At 40.6% G+C, this 15,447-nt stretch overlaps 1 protein-coding gene across 4 annotated transcripts in view; it reads left to right on the top strand.

Moving 5' to 3' along the window:
• The first annotated feature begins 9,269 nt into the window (after positions 1 to 9,269).
• lca5 (lebercilin LCA5) overlaps positions 9,270 to 15,447 on the top strand; it is a 107,840-nt gene continuing 101,662 nt past the window's right edge. For 2 of the 4 annotated variants that reach the window (XR_006311224.1, XM_043686965.1), the window contains exons 1-2: positions 10,982 to 11,075; positions 11,455 to 11,510. The gene's annotated coding sequence lies outside the window, so the exon portion shown is untranslated. Of the gene's footprint in view, positions 10,719 to 10,981; positions 11,076 to 11,454; positions 11,511 to 11,961; positions 12,172 to 15,447 lie in introns of those variants that run through there. The other 2 variants (XM_043686967.1, XM_043686966.1) reach the window with 2 other exon arrangements.

The following is a 15,447-nucleotide window of genomic DNA, read 5'->3' on the forward strand; positions in this document are numbered from 1 at the left end:
CCCTCATCCTCATGCTTGGTCACCTCCTCGAAGAATTCAATAAGACTTGTAAGGCAAGACCTACCCTTCACAAATCCGTGCTGGCATTCCCTAATCAAGCAGTGTCTTTCCAGATACTCATAAATCCTATCCCTCAGTGCCCTTTCCATTACTTTGCCTACCACCCAAGGAGACTAACTGGCCTGTAATTCCCGGGGTTATCGCTATTCCCTTTTTTGAACAGGGGCACAACATTTGCTACTCTCCAGTCCCCTGGTACCACCCCTTTTGACAGTGAAGACGAAAAGATCATTGTCAACGGCTCTGCAATTTCCTCTCTTGCTTCCCACATAATCCGAGGATATATCCCGTCAGGCCCGGGGGACTTGTCTATCCTCAAGTTGTTCAAAATGTCCAACACATCTTCCTTCCTAACAAGTATCTCCTCTAGCTTACCAGTCCGTTTCACACTCTCCTCTTCAACAATACGGTCCCATTTGTTTGTAAATACTGAAGAAAAGTACTCATTCAAGACCTCACTTATCTCTTCCGACTCAATACACAGTCTCCCACTACTTATCAGACCTACCCTCGTTCTCGTCATCCTCATGTTTCTCACATACGCATATAATGCCTTGGGGTTATCCTTGATCCTATCCGCCAGAGATTTTTCATGCCCTCTCTTAGCTCTCCTAATCCCTTTCTTCAGCTCCCTCCTGGCTATCCTGTATCCCTCCAATGCTCTGTCTGAACCTTGTTTCCTCAACCTTATGTAAGCCCCCTTCTTCCTCTTTACAAGACATTCAACCTCCCTCGTCAACCAAGGTTCCCTCACACGACCATCCCTTTCCTGCCTGACAGGTACATACATATCAAGGACACGTTGTATCTGTTCCTTGAAAAGGTTCCACGTTTCCACGACATCCTTCCCTGACAGCCTATGCTCCCAACTTATGCTCCTCAGATCCTGTCTTACAGCATCGTATTTACCCTTCCCCCAATTGTAAAACCACATGCAAATGATTTATATGAATGACAAAAAGTATTCATGGAATGAGGGAGTTAATGCATGAGGATAGATGAAACAGAATGGCCTTATACCTTTTTTGAGTTTTGAAGATTAGGAAGTGATCTCATTTAAGGCTCTGAAAAACTGTTTCCTTAGTTAGAGATTCCAGAACTGAGACAAAGTTTCAGAATAAGTATGGATCATTTAGAATTAAGCTGAGAAGAAACTCCATCACTAATGGAGGTTCATGATTCAGTAGAACTCTTAACTGCAAAGGACTATAGATTTTCAATCATTATGTATACTCAAGACAAATTGTTAGATTTTTAGGTTTTCTAAGTAAATCAATGGTTGTGAACATCAGGAACATGGAATTAAGATTAAAAAATCAGCCAAGATGTTATTGAATAGTAGAACAGGTTGATCTGATCCTAATGGTATTCCAATTCTTATTTTCCTAACCTTTCTGGCCCTGGAAAACTAATTTTATAATTGATGACAATTTTTTTTCCACTGTAAAAATACTGCTTTTTTAATTTTTTAAAAAATGTTCAGTTTCTGATAGTTGTATCCCCAGACTTTCATCCAATTCTGAAGAAAATGTATAAAAAAAGGGAAGGACAATCTGTAACCATTTTACTTCTTGGATTTTCTGTCTGTGAGATTATTTCAATGTAATTAGATAACTACCTTATTTTATGATCCCACTGCTGCTGAGTTCTTTTAATTCTTCTTGACGCAAAATCAGATTCAAATTAACATCACAAACTGTAAAATCCATGTTTACAGAGATTGCTATGTCTTTATGCTTATTTCCTTCGAGGTCAGTGGCAAACATCATCACTTCATTACTAACTGTGAAATTTGAGTTATTGGTAAATTAATGTAGATTCAAATAGAATGTTTATCCTGGATCTAATTGCAGTATTTTATTCCCAGGTGTACAAAAACAGCTGATGCTGACAGCCACTCCTATCTCAGCCCCACATTATATCTCAGAAATAGAAAGAATAATCTTCAATCCTAAAGGTCAATCAGCTCAGAACTGTAATACATTTTGGATTCTCCAGCTAATAACTAATAGTTTGAGGTCAGTCATCTCAGCTCCAGAACACTTCTGCAGGAGTTCCTCAGACCCACCACCTTCAGCTGCTTCATCAATGACTTTCCCTCTACTATAAGGTCAGTTGTGGGAATATTCGTTGAGGTTTGTATAAGGTTCAGCATCATGCATGATCCCTCGGATACTGAAGCATTACATGTTCAAAGGCAACAAGCTCTGGACAATATCCAGGCTTGCGCTGACAAGTGGCAAGTAACGTTCGCACTACACAAATGCCAGGCAATGATAATCTCCAATATAGACAATTTAACCACTGCCCCTTGACATTCAATTGTGTTACCATTACCGAATCCCCCACTATTAACATCCTTGCAGTTACCATTGATTGGGAACTCAACTGAAGTCGCCACATTAACACAGTGGCTACAGAGGCAGGTCAGAGACTAGGAATACTGCAGCAAGTAACTCACCTCCTGACTCCTCAAAACCTGCCCATCATTTACAAGGCACAGGTCAGAAGTGTGATAGAATAATTGCCTGAATGGGTGTAACTACGACACTCAAAAAGTTTCATGTCATTCAGGACAAAGTTGCCTGCTTGATTGACATCACATTGACAAGCATTCACTCCCTCCACCACTGATGCTCAGTAGCAATAGTATGTACCATCCTCAAAATGCATTGCAGAAATTCACCAAAGATCATACAACAGCACCTTCCAAACCCATGACCACTTCCATCTGGAAGGACAAGAGTAACAGATACATGGGAACACCACCACCTGCAAGTTCTCCTCCAAGCCATTCACCATCTTGACTTAGAAATATATTGCTGAAACTTTATTGCTGGAACAGCACAGCAGGTCAGGCAGCATCTAGGGAACAGAAGATTCGACGTTTCGGGCACATGCCCTTCTTCAGGAATTCCAGCGTCTGCAGACCTCACTTTCTCCTTAGAAATATATTGCCATTCCATCACTGTTGCTGGGTCAAAATCCTGGAACTCCCTCCCTATGGGCAGTGTGGATCAATCTGCAGTGATTCAAGAAGGCAGCTCAACATTACCTTCACAAGGGCAACTATAATCTGGTAATAAATGCTGGCCAGCCAGCAAGGTCCATGTCCCACGAATGAATAAAAAAGTTTGCAAAGTATTGCCATAGATACAACTGCCAAGTGCATGTTTAATCATTGATGATAATAACTATTATTGTATGTTTATTTAAATGTCTGCCAGCCAATGCAATGGACTCTATAATTTTGAGATATAATTGATGAGTAAGAACTCCTCCCATCTCCAGTAGCATGATACACTTGGATACCTGTGACACAATATTGACCATATGGCAGAAACCAAAATGGCTTCCTTATTTTATTAACTTACTCGTGCACCTAGAATGTTATGCACAAATGCGTAGGTTCTTTATGCCACACAATCTTGACTAATTTCCCAGTACAGTGATCTTTAACTGCCAATTGGTCCCTCATTAAATCGAAAGCCATTTGTTTTTAAGTTCTGATTCAAGGAATGGAATGGTTACCATAATAAGTAAAAATGTTAATTTCTGTTTCAAAAATGTTAATGCTGAAACCTGGTACCATCCATCATGTTTGTCAGGTGGGTTGCAAAACTGTTTTTTTTCACCGTGCTGCTGACAATACTATACACGGGTAGTTCTTGGATAATGGGCGTTCTGGCAAAGCGATTTGCTTATAACGTCGTTATGGATTTAAGGATGGTATGTTCAAGAACACTTGCCTCTGTTGGTTGATTCGCGTTCTTCATTCTGCACATGTGCTGATGTCTGCATCAAAGTCCTCATGCCGTTCTATGTGTGTGCTATAAGTGTTTTGAGTGTAAGGAGAGAATGTGATATAGCTCACTTAACAGGAATGAGGGTATCTGCATCTGCTCCTGCATTAACAATATTTTAAAAATATACTATGTTAAATTTACTTTTGTTTCATTGATAAATATGATTTGTACCTTCATTCAGGCAGTGCTATACTTTGTGTTAGACGTTTGGGTGAGTTTTGAGCAATTGTAAATGATAATTTTTGCTGGTCTGCACCAACCCTATTTTTTCCATAGGCCCCATTTTTTATATTAAGTGACTTTCTATTCAGCAAGGTTTTGCTGGAGTGCAATTACGGCATTATAGGAGAACTACTTGTACTAAAGTTGTGCTAAGTCTTCAATGATATTCGTAGCAAAGTAATGAATGGAGCTTCATATAATATAAAGTTTACTTGCAAGTTTGGAAAAGATGAAGACCCACCAACATTGTGGCACTTTGAATTCCAACCTCAATATCTGGTTTTCTATAATCATTGTGATCTTCTTTCTCATCATTACTTCTCTTTGTATCCCTTCACTTATTTTCCATGCACCATCATTTGAATGAAAGTAGACAGGGGTAACTTTGCACTCCATTGAATTTAGTGAAATATGCACCAACCATTAGTTACATTGAAATGGGTTTTGGTTGACACTCTTCAACAATTTCTCTTGAATGTCTCAGTGTTTTAATAATTATTTTCCAGGGATGCGGACACTGCTGGTTAAGCCAGGACTTAATGCCCACCTGCAATTTCCATTCAGAAGGTGAAGGTGATACTAAACCTTCATTTAGTAATGCCCAACTTCCATTTGTTACTGGTCTCTGGATTGTCAAAAACAGAATCTTAGCAGGGTGGGGAAATCATTGGATGAAACATATATGTGCTCAGTGTAAGATTTAGATCCGCTATCAAGTTGGAGTATTCTGAAAGTTAGTCATATATACTTTAGAAAGCTGGTGTCAAGACTTATGATCAAGAAACTGTCATTGATTGTGTTAAAAACCCATCTGATTTATTAATGTCCTTCAAAACACCCCCAGGTCCAGTCTACATGTGACTCCAGACTCACAGCAACGTGACTAAGCCTTAACTTCTCAATGAAATAGCCTCACACAGGCAATTAGGAATGGGCAATAAACGCTGGTCCTGATAGTAATGACCACACACCATCAAAAACATTTTAAAAATCTAAAAGAAACTGGTATTTTGTTGTCCAGTGTATTTCTTTTTGATTTTATATGAAATTCTACAGTCGGCCAATGTTCCTAAGACTATATTTCAACTTTTTATTACAGCCAACAAAATATCAGCTATTATTATAGATTGGAGTACTTATTTGAAAATAAGTATCACCAAATTAATATGAAATCGTGGGCTATAGATCCTCAGTCTTTGACTATGTTTAAGATAGAAATCTATAGATTTCTGATTACCAGTCGTACAGCATTATGGAGATGGGGTGAGTTAAAGGTTTGAAGTGTTTCATCAGCTGTGATCGTATCAAATGGCGGGACAGGCTTGAAGAGCTGAATGGTCTACACCTAATCCTAAATTCCTACATGTCAAATGATGGCAAATGCCATGGATTTTCAGAAACTGCCTCATTATGGTATTAAGAAAATTTCCTCAAAGGCTTTGAAGCTCCCTCTAGTGGAAATCGATTACATTGCATTTATAACACAAATAAAAATTTATTTTAGGTACTGATGCAATTATATCAGAAAAGAGAAAACTTATACTACAGATAGATCACAAGTTGTTACAGAAAATATTGTCACCTGGTAAAGTAGGAACATTGGATGCCGGTTAGAGGAAAAGTGCTTAAAAATTGTTTACGTTGATTATAATCTGCATTGTTCTGTGGAAGAATTCAAAGAAGGAATGCTAAATTTAAATTTGAACCATTAGATATCCAGATACAATTGTAAATGAGCAGGAATAGGTGTTTTGGTTTGGGATAGAATGCAGACCTGTTGAAATTCGTGGAGCATGATAGGGGGTCCAAAAAAACATTGTAGTGGTCAAGTCTGGAGGTTACCAAAAAATAAATGAGAATTTCAGGAGTAACTAAGCTGAGTTAGAGATAGATGTAAGCAAATTTATCAAGGTGAAAGTGGAAGATGTTTTTCACGATAATGGGATTTGAAGCTCATTCTGTTCAGAATGAATTGGTGAAGAGCCCATTTGGCAAAGGAGAAAAGAGGTGTTTCTTTCTTTTCTACCTTTCTTACTCAACTGTATTTGGTTTTCATTTTAGTACAAGGAAGAATGCTGATCTGTCACTAACTAGCATGATTTTTTTTACTTATAACAGATCATTTGCAATGATAAGGTATGGTAGGGAGGCTTGGCCAAATGTAATGTCCATTCTATGGCATTTGGCAAGTAAAAGACAAAAGGAAGTGTCACCAGTGCAGAAGCTTCAGCTCTGGGGTTTTGAATTTGAGTGGTGACTGGAATCATAGTGGTTCATCTACAAGGCAGAAGACGATATTGAAAACTAGGTGGGTATTATAGGAGTCTGCGCAGACGATCTTGCTTGCTTACTGGTTTTCTATTAAGGACACCAATAAGCATGATGGTTCCTCAAAGAAGTGTAAGCCAAAGGCAAATCTACAGCACAACAGGTGTATCAGCTGCCCAAAAAGGGAGAAAGAAAAAGAGAAAACCAAAAATGATAGGGGATTTGTTTGGGCATTTGATAGGGCATTTCTGTGTCCATAGACATGACTTCAGGATTGTATGTTGCTTTACTTGTCCCAGGATGAAGGAAGTCAGAGATCAACAGTAGGACATTTTTCTGAGGAAAAGGTTATGATCCACACTCATACTCACAATATATGTAGGCTGGGCAATGAGGTCCTGAGAGTAGATTTTATGAAATTAGGAAAGAGATTAAACAGCAGGATTTCAAATGCAGTAATGTCTGATTACTCCTAGTGCTATTACAGATGAAGATATGATAATTCATAGTGAAGAATAAGATATGACGTAAGAACTAAGCAGTTACTTTACATCTAGCTTTGTCAAGAAAGATACAGAAGATTACCCTGAAATGAGAGGAACTTGTGGAAGTGAGGAACTGAAAGGAATTAGTATTAACAAAGAACTTATTAAAAAAAACCTGGAGTGAAGTTGATAAATCCCCTGGACCAGACAGGTTATACCCAAGAGTTTTGAAATAAATGCCTATAATGATAATGGATTCATTGGTGGCTATCTTTAAAAATATATATTTTGGAAAGGTTCCTGCAGACTGGAAAATAGTAAATATAAGCTCTATTTCAGAAGGGAGGGAAAAATAAATGGAGAACTATAAACTGATAAATTTGATAGCAATAGTTAAAAAATGTTAGAATATATTATAAAGTTCATGATAACTAATTATTTAAAAAATAATGAAATTATTGATGATTAGAAGTCAACATGGATTAATGAAATAAAAATCACATTTGACAACCCTGCTGGGAGTTTTTTGAGGATGCTATTTATAGCATAGATAAAGAAGAATGAATGGACATGGTGTATTTGTATTTTAAGAAGACTTTTGATAAGAGCCCTTACAGGATACTAGTAAATAAAATTACTGTACATGGGGTAATACACAGATATAGATTTACAATTGAGGTTGATTGAGAATCACCTAGTTCGACTTAACAAACTTGTAAAAGTCATTTCTGGCTAATCAGAATCAACTTATTTAACTTTAAATTTAAACAAAGCCTTAAGTTAACTGTTAAACAATATTAACCCTTATTGCATTCTTCATGGCAATGTCCTTATCGATGAGAGTCCACTTGCCAATCAGTCAGAGCTCTCCTCTTATACAGAATAAATGTTGGTATTCTTGTAAATTGCTCTGACGAGTGCAAAATGAATAGTTTCAATAAAATCAAAAACTCAAAAAAAACAAAACTCAATTGCTATACTGCCAAACAACTATATGTTAGATTTGAAGCAGCAACCAAAATTTAATGGTTACTTGTATTCTCTCCAATAGCGAAATCTGTCAACCATTGAATTCTTAATGAATGGTTGTTTCCTCAATTTGTTTTTTCACTGGATGCTGTTCTGAGATGATGAGAGAAACAGGCATGGAGGCAGAGTTCCAGCTGCTGTTGTCACAGATTAATTTTTCTTTCATCTGCTCTGCTGTTCAAAAGCAGCTGTGTTAATATTGTTCAGTGTATATTCCAAACTTTAGCTCCATTTTCTTTCCTAATGTGCAAAATTATCATACATGTGTGAACTAAACAGGTGATGCAAATTTCTTGATGCTGACTCAGTTACTTGGTTTTCATATCATTAGATAACATGGTAATCTCAACAGTCCGAGTTATTTCCACATGGGTCTTGAATAGTTTGCCTCAATTTGATCACTGCAGCCACTTTAGGACCATGTTTCTACCTTTTTAAAAGCATTTTAGTCTATGAAAGGTCTCAGGCACAACAATCAGATGATAGATGAAATTGAAATTTGATGTTCATTTTCATTACAGCTGTGACACATGGAATACAATGTGAATAGGTGCTAAGTCCATAGGGAGGGCCTCAACCGGGACCTTAGGTTCATATCACATTACAGGTGACCACCATTGCACTCTACACACACACAGATACACACACACAGAGACACACACACACACAAGCGCACAGAGGCACTCCTATACACACAGACACTCCTGCACACACACTCAGGCACTCCTATACACACATACACATGGACACATACACAGACGTGCACACAGACACCCACACACACCCTTACAGACACACACACACTCCCACAAGCACCCCCTCACAGACTTAAGACACTCTACACTCACTACACACATACATTTTCTCACACTCACAACCCTAACCCAGACAGACACACACACACATACACACACAGACAAAGACCCACATGCACACATATATTTTGTGGGGTAAATTTGTATTTGCAGGGTTACGTTGTACTTTGCTCAAAAACTGCATGCATTCATGTAAAACTCTGAGCTCAAAAACTGCATGAATTCATGTAAAACTCCGTTATCTCACTTTTTAGATTAGAATCAATCTAAACATCATGGCTTAGACAGAGAACACAGGGGGCTAACACCTTCAACATATTGTCTAGCTATCACCCATTGTTAACAGCTAACCTGAGAATCCAACTTTTAAAAAAAGGTTTTGTGATTTACACATGAAAGAAGTGAAACTATCATGGTTTTCAAACAGATGAAAGACTTAACAATCAATTTTTCAATGTATAATTTCAGTTACATCACACTGTAAAGTTTTGCTTTAAATTCCCTCCACTACCACCTGATGAAGGAGCGACGCTCCGAAAGCTAGTGTGCTTCCAATTAAACCTGTTGGACTATAACCTGGCGTTGTGTGATTTTTAACTTTGTACACCCCAGTCCAACACCGGCATCTCCAAATCATGTATTCTCCAGAGTTTTAAAGAGTGAGAGGTGCTTTCATTGAAACATAAAAATCTATTTCAGGACATTACATTGCAGAATGTAGATAGATGGTTCTCCATGAATAGGAAGGGTTTAGAGGGACATGGGCCAAATGCTGTCAAATGGGACTAGATTAATTTAGGGTTTCTGGTCAGTATGGACAAATTGGATCAAAGGATCTACTTCCATGCTGTACATCTTTATGACTCTATACAATTGATAATTTCCAGAAACCAACTATATCAAGAGATATGAGAATAGTACAGGAAAGTGACACTCATTTAGATGACCACGCATGATTGTTTGAATGACTGAATAAGCTTGATTGGCTGAATGACTTACTCCCATTTCGGTATTCCTAAATGAGTTTATAACAGTTCAATTCAGACTGAGTCAGAAGTGAGGCAAATTTATTGTGGCTGGTAAGGATGATGGCTTTGTTCTTGTGATAATGGCTTGCTGAAATAAGTTACAGTTCATCCAAAATTGGATGTCTGATATGGACTCTAACAGCAGAGAAGTACGCAAGTTGGAAAGATAGATTGTGGAAATTTAGATTTGGGTATAACCAACCTACATTTACAAATACACAACTCCATGACTTTACCATCAGTTCTGAGGAAGGATCACTGGAAACGTTAACTCTGATTTCTCTCCACAGATGCTGCCAGACCTGCTGAGTTTTTTCAGCAATTTCTGTTTTTGTGTCCATGACTTCATTATCCAATGAAATTGGATAGGAATCTTCTGGGCTGTTTTCTCTTCCTGGCTCTGGTGTTCTCTTTCTGTTTGTTTTGTCTCTCCCAGGAGACAGAGTCACTGCTGAGATCGATCGCTTAATGGACTCGCTGGTCATTGCTTCTAAATGTACCTCCATTTAGAAATCAACAGTTTTGGCAAATGCTCGCGTTGACCCCCAAGCCATCAACCTCTGCTCACGGTGCAGTTCTGAAGAAACTTGAAGGATTCGCTGAACCTCTTTGCACACGTGATACTTTGTCAAAAGAAAACCAGAAGATTAATTCAATGGAGTTTGTTTATCCAGGTTAACCCCCCCCCGCAAAAAAGATTTTTTTCATCGAGGGATACGACATCCCTCTCATTATGTCTCGTCGTCGAAACTTTGGACCTTAATGCATTGCCCCCGCCCCCAGCCCATTCCTGCCACAACTTTTGCCATGATCCTCTGAGGGTTTTTGCAGCCACCTAAGTGTTTGTTGTGGGTGCAGCAGCGCGCCCAGGGTTACCCTGGTAGCTGCCGCTTTAAACATCGCTCCGTAGACGCGGTGAGGGCAAACAGGAGAGAGGCAGAAGGAACAGACGGCCCTATCATCGACACGACGGAGAGGAGAGGAGCTTATGCCAACCCCGCAGGGGTAGGGTCTCCCACAGCAACGGCCTCGCCCGACGGGCCTGCCCATAGCAACGGCCGAGACGGAGGGGGTCTCCCATAGCAACGGTCAAGCTCGAGGGGCTCTTGTAGTAACGGCCGAGCTCGAGGGGAGTGGGCCCGATAACAACAGCCGAGCCCGGGGCTGGGGGTGGGATCGGGATCGGGATCTTCCATAACAACGGCCGGGCCCGAGGAGGTGACGGCGGGACTTGGACAGGGCGACGCGCGGCCCACGGCCCACGGCCCGCGGCCCACGGCCCGAACCCGAGAGTCGAGGTGCCACAGCTGCCACCCTGGCCCGAACGGGATCTGGAGCCGCTCCCGCTGGTTTGATTCAGAGGTAACTCTGGAGTTTAATTCCAGCGGTTGAAGCCGATGCTGATTTGTTCGCCGGGTCCGATGGGGCCGGAGCCGCTTTTGTCGCCGGTTTCTCGACCCGGCGGAAGGGCCTGCGTCCCCGGTCTCGACCTCTCTTCGTTAGAACGGCCTGACCCCTGGATGGAGGATTAATTCCATGGCGCCGGCCCCGAGCTACCAACTTGGTTTCCTTGCCTTGCAGTCGGATTCGGGTGTTCACATGAGTTTACTTTCCTGTTTTTATTTTACTGAACACTTTGTCTAACTTAAATCGTCCTGGATGAGCGGTTCGATTGATTGTTATTTTCTTTTCACCGATCGCCCCGAAACCAATTGTTATTTTTCTCTTTTTTTTAGAACAGATCCTCAAATCTGCAACTGGTCAGAAGCCCATCTTTGAAGGTTTAGATTAGTCAACGTAAGTGATATGTTTATTAAACTCATCGTTATTTAACCCCTGCATTTAAACAGAGATAGCAGGTTGTATTTCTGACGAGTGGTCTTCTGTGTCTAGCACCAGGATAACTTGGAATGTGTTCACTGGAATTAATTCTCCATCCAGAGGTCTCGCTGTTCGACCGAAGGAAGGTGGAGGGGGACGCACGTCCTTCAGTCTGATATTTGCCTGTAATACAGGAGTTTACGCGCATACTAGAGGGAGTCTTTAAAGTATGACCCCAGCACAGGCCTTCTTTGTGGCAGTCAGGAATGAAATGCCCTGTGGTTATAGTGTCCTCTGTTGCTTTTGATTTTGTGTTACAAGATCATTTTTGCATCATGCATATCTTGTGAAACTGAACCATGCTGAATTTCCAAGAGTCCGTTGATGCAATAGAGTTGTAAGAATTAATTGACTTTCCATATTTCAGCAGTTTGGTTGGGATGCCATTCCTTGCGAAGTGTCTTTCTGCTTATGGTGGAGTCTATGTTGAACTCGAGTGATGAGGGTAATTCATCTAATTCAACCATGACAGGAAACTGTGATGTAGCATCTGTCGTAGTCTGGGAGATATCTGTAATATGGATGGACAGCTCACAGAAGTGTTCAGCCTAATGAAATATCCTCAATATTTCTGCCAGTGAGTATCTTATCATTTGCCCAGTTCATTTAAAACATGGACAACGCGCAACTATCAAGAAAAGAAACTCATCAATTTCCATCATTGCTTTATGGGTATATCCTGGAAAGCCAAAATCAAAAACACAATAATCCTCTGAAAAACATATCTCCCACATCTATATACTCTCGTCAAGCAGAAGTGCTCTAGATTGTTTTATCATATCCTTAGAATGGAAGACAGTTCCGTACTCCATAACTAATGAGGTAGCTAAAGCTAGATAGCCAGTTTGAAGGATGCTTGCTTGCACATATGAAGGCCAAGACCCAACTTATCGCATCTGGGAGTCACAAGCTTTCAACAGAGAAAAATGTTGACACCATGCAGTAGCTGGCAGCAAGATAACCAATACTTTGGCAACAGATTGCAGTATCAACAACAATAACCACAGTGACATTTTCATGCGCAGCACTTATAATAGGAACTGACACTCAAAAATTGGCCTCCTGAACCATCAACAAAGGCGTGCTTTCAGAAAACGTCCTGTCTGAAGTGAAATTCTTTGTTGCATTCCCAAAACCTTTTCTTGATGAAGAAATGCTGGAACTGAAGCCAGCTACTATTATCTTTTTATTTTAAAAAATACTCTTTCAGTTGTCTTTGGATGATTGAACCAAAAACCTGTAGATAACTACTTCTGTGTACTGCCAATGGTCATGAAAATAATCACTGTTCGAAACAGATGCATTCCATCTGCAGGTGACAAGTGTACTTAAAATAATGCTGGTATTTCTATCCTTGGATTCTTCCACACAGGATGTGCTATAACAAAACTTGCTAAATATACAAAGACTATGTTTAGATTCTAACTGAAAATAACTTGCCTGCAGCAGTTCTAGATTTCCAAGAGATATGAGAAACAAAAGAGATATGTCTCTTATTGTTGTGGTTCTGTTCGTCGAGCTGGGAATTTGTGTTGCAGACGTTTCGTCCCCTATCTAGGTGACATCCTCAGTGCTTGGGAGCCTCCTGTGAAGCGCTTCTGTGATGTTTCCTCCAGCATTTATAGTGGGTTGTCTCTGCCGCTTCCGGTTGTCAGTTCCAGCTGTCTGCTGCAGTGGCCGGTATATTGGGTCCAGGTCAATGTGTTTGTTGATAGAATCTGTGGATGAGTGCCATGCCTCTAGGAATTCCCTGGCTTGTCCTATAATAGTAGTGTTGTCCCAGTCGAACTCATGTTGCTTGTCATCTGCATGTGTGGCTACTAAAGATAGCTGGTCATGTTGTTTCGTGGCTAGTTGGTGTTCATGGATACAGATCATTAGCTGTCTTCCTGTTTGTCCTATGTAGTGTTTTGTGCAGTCCTTGCATGGGATTTTGTCCACTACATTGGTTTTGCTCATGCGGGGTATCGGGTCCTTTGTCCTGGTGAGTTGTTGTCTGAGTGTGGCTGTTGGTATGTGTGCTGTTATGAGTCCTAGTGGTCGTAGTAGTCTGGCTGTCAGTTCAGAAATGTTTTTGATGTATGGTAAGTTGGCTAGTCCTTTGGGTTGTGGCATGTCCTCATTCCATTGTCTTTCCCTTAGGCATCTGTTGATGAAATTGCGGGGATATCCATTTTTGGCGAATACGATGTAGAGGTGTTCTTCTTCCTCTTTTTGCAGTTCTGGTGTGCTGCAGTGTGTTGTGGCCCTTTTGAACAGTGTCTTGATGCAACCTTTGTGTGTGTTGGGGTGGTTGCTTTCATAGTTCAGGACTTGGTCTGTGTGTGTGGCTTTCCTGTATACCTTTGTGGTGAACTCTCTGTTCGGTGTTCACTGCACCATCACGTCTAGGAATGGGAGTTGGTTGTCCTTTTCTTCCTCTCTAGTGAATCTGATTCCTGTGAGTGTGGCGTTGATGATCCAGTGTGTGTTTTCTATTTCTGTGTTTTTAATGATTACAAAGGTGTCATCTACATATCTGACCCAGAGTTTGGGTTGAATTTGCGGTAAGACTGTTTGTTCTAATCTTTGCATTACAACTTCTGCTCTGAGTCCAGAGATGGGTGAGCCCATGGGTGTGCCGTTGATTTGTTCATATATTTGGTTGTTGAATGTGAAGTGTGTTGTGAGGCACAGGTTTAGTAGTTTGAGTATGGAGTTTTTGTTGATAGGTTCCCCGTCTTGTTGTCTGTTCTGTATGTCCAGCAGGTTGGCTATTGTTTCTCTGGCTAGGGTTTTGTCGATAGAGGTGAATAGTGCTGTTACATCGAATGAGACCATAGTTTCTTCCTTGTCTATATGTATATTTCTGATGATGTCCAAGAATTCCTGTGTTGACTGTCTAGAGTGTCTGGATCTGCTGATCAGGTGTTTCAGTTTCTGTTGTAGTTCTTTAGCCAGTTTGTGTGATGGTGTCCCTGGTAGCGATACGATGGGACTGAGTAGGATGTCTGGTTTGTGCACTTTAGGTAGTCCATAGAATCTGGGGGTGGTGTTGCTTTCAGGTTTCATTCTCTGTAGATCAAACCTGGTTATCTGCCTGTGTTTTTGCAGGTTCCTCAGTGTGTTTATCCTATTGGTCAGCTGTGGGGTGGGGTCAAACTCTCTCTTTGGTAGGCGTTGGTATCTGCAAGTAGTTGTTGCGCTTTCTGGATGTACTCTGCTTTGTCCAGGATGATCATCATGCTGCCTTTGCAAAGATTAGAACAAACAGTCTTACCGCAAATTCAACCCAAACTCTGGGTCAGATATGTAGATGACACCTTTGTAATCATTAAAAACATAGAAATAGAAAACACACACTGGATCATCAACGCCACACTCACAGGAATCAGATTCACTAGAGAGGAAGAAAAGGACAACCAACTCCCATTCCTAGACGTGATGGTACAGAGAACACCGAACGGAGAATTCACCACAAAGGTATACAGGAAAGCCACTCACACAAACCAAGTCCTGAACTACGAAAGCAACCACCCCAACACACACAAAAGAAGTTGCATCAAGACACTGTTCAAAAGGGCCACAACACACTGCAGCACACCAGAACTGCAAAAAGAGGAAGAAGAACACCTCTACAGCGTATTCGCCCAAAACGGATACCCCTGCAATTTTACCAACAGATGCCGAAGGGAAAGACAACGGAATGAGGACATGCCACAACCCAAAGGACTAGCCACATTACCATACATCAAAAACATTTCTGAACTGACAGCCAGACTACTACGACCACTAGGACTCATAACAGCACACAAACCAACAGCCACCCTCAGACAACAACTCACCAGGACAAAGGACCCGATAACCAGCATGA

The sequence above is a fragment of the Chiloscyllium plagiosum genome, chromosome 3, assembly GCF_004010195.1.
Source record: "Chiloscyllium plagiosum isolate BGI_BamShark_2017 chromosome 3, ASM401019v2, whole genome shotgun sequence".
NCBI classification, from domain to species: Eukaryota; Metazoa; Chordata; class Chondrichthyes; order Orectolobiformes; family Hemiscylliidae; genus Chiloscyllium; species Chiloscyllium plagiosum.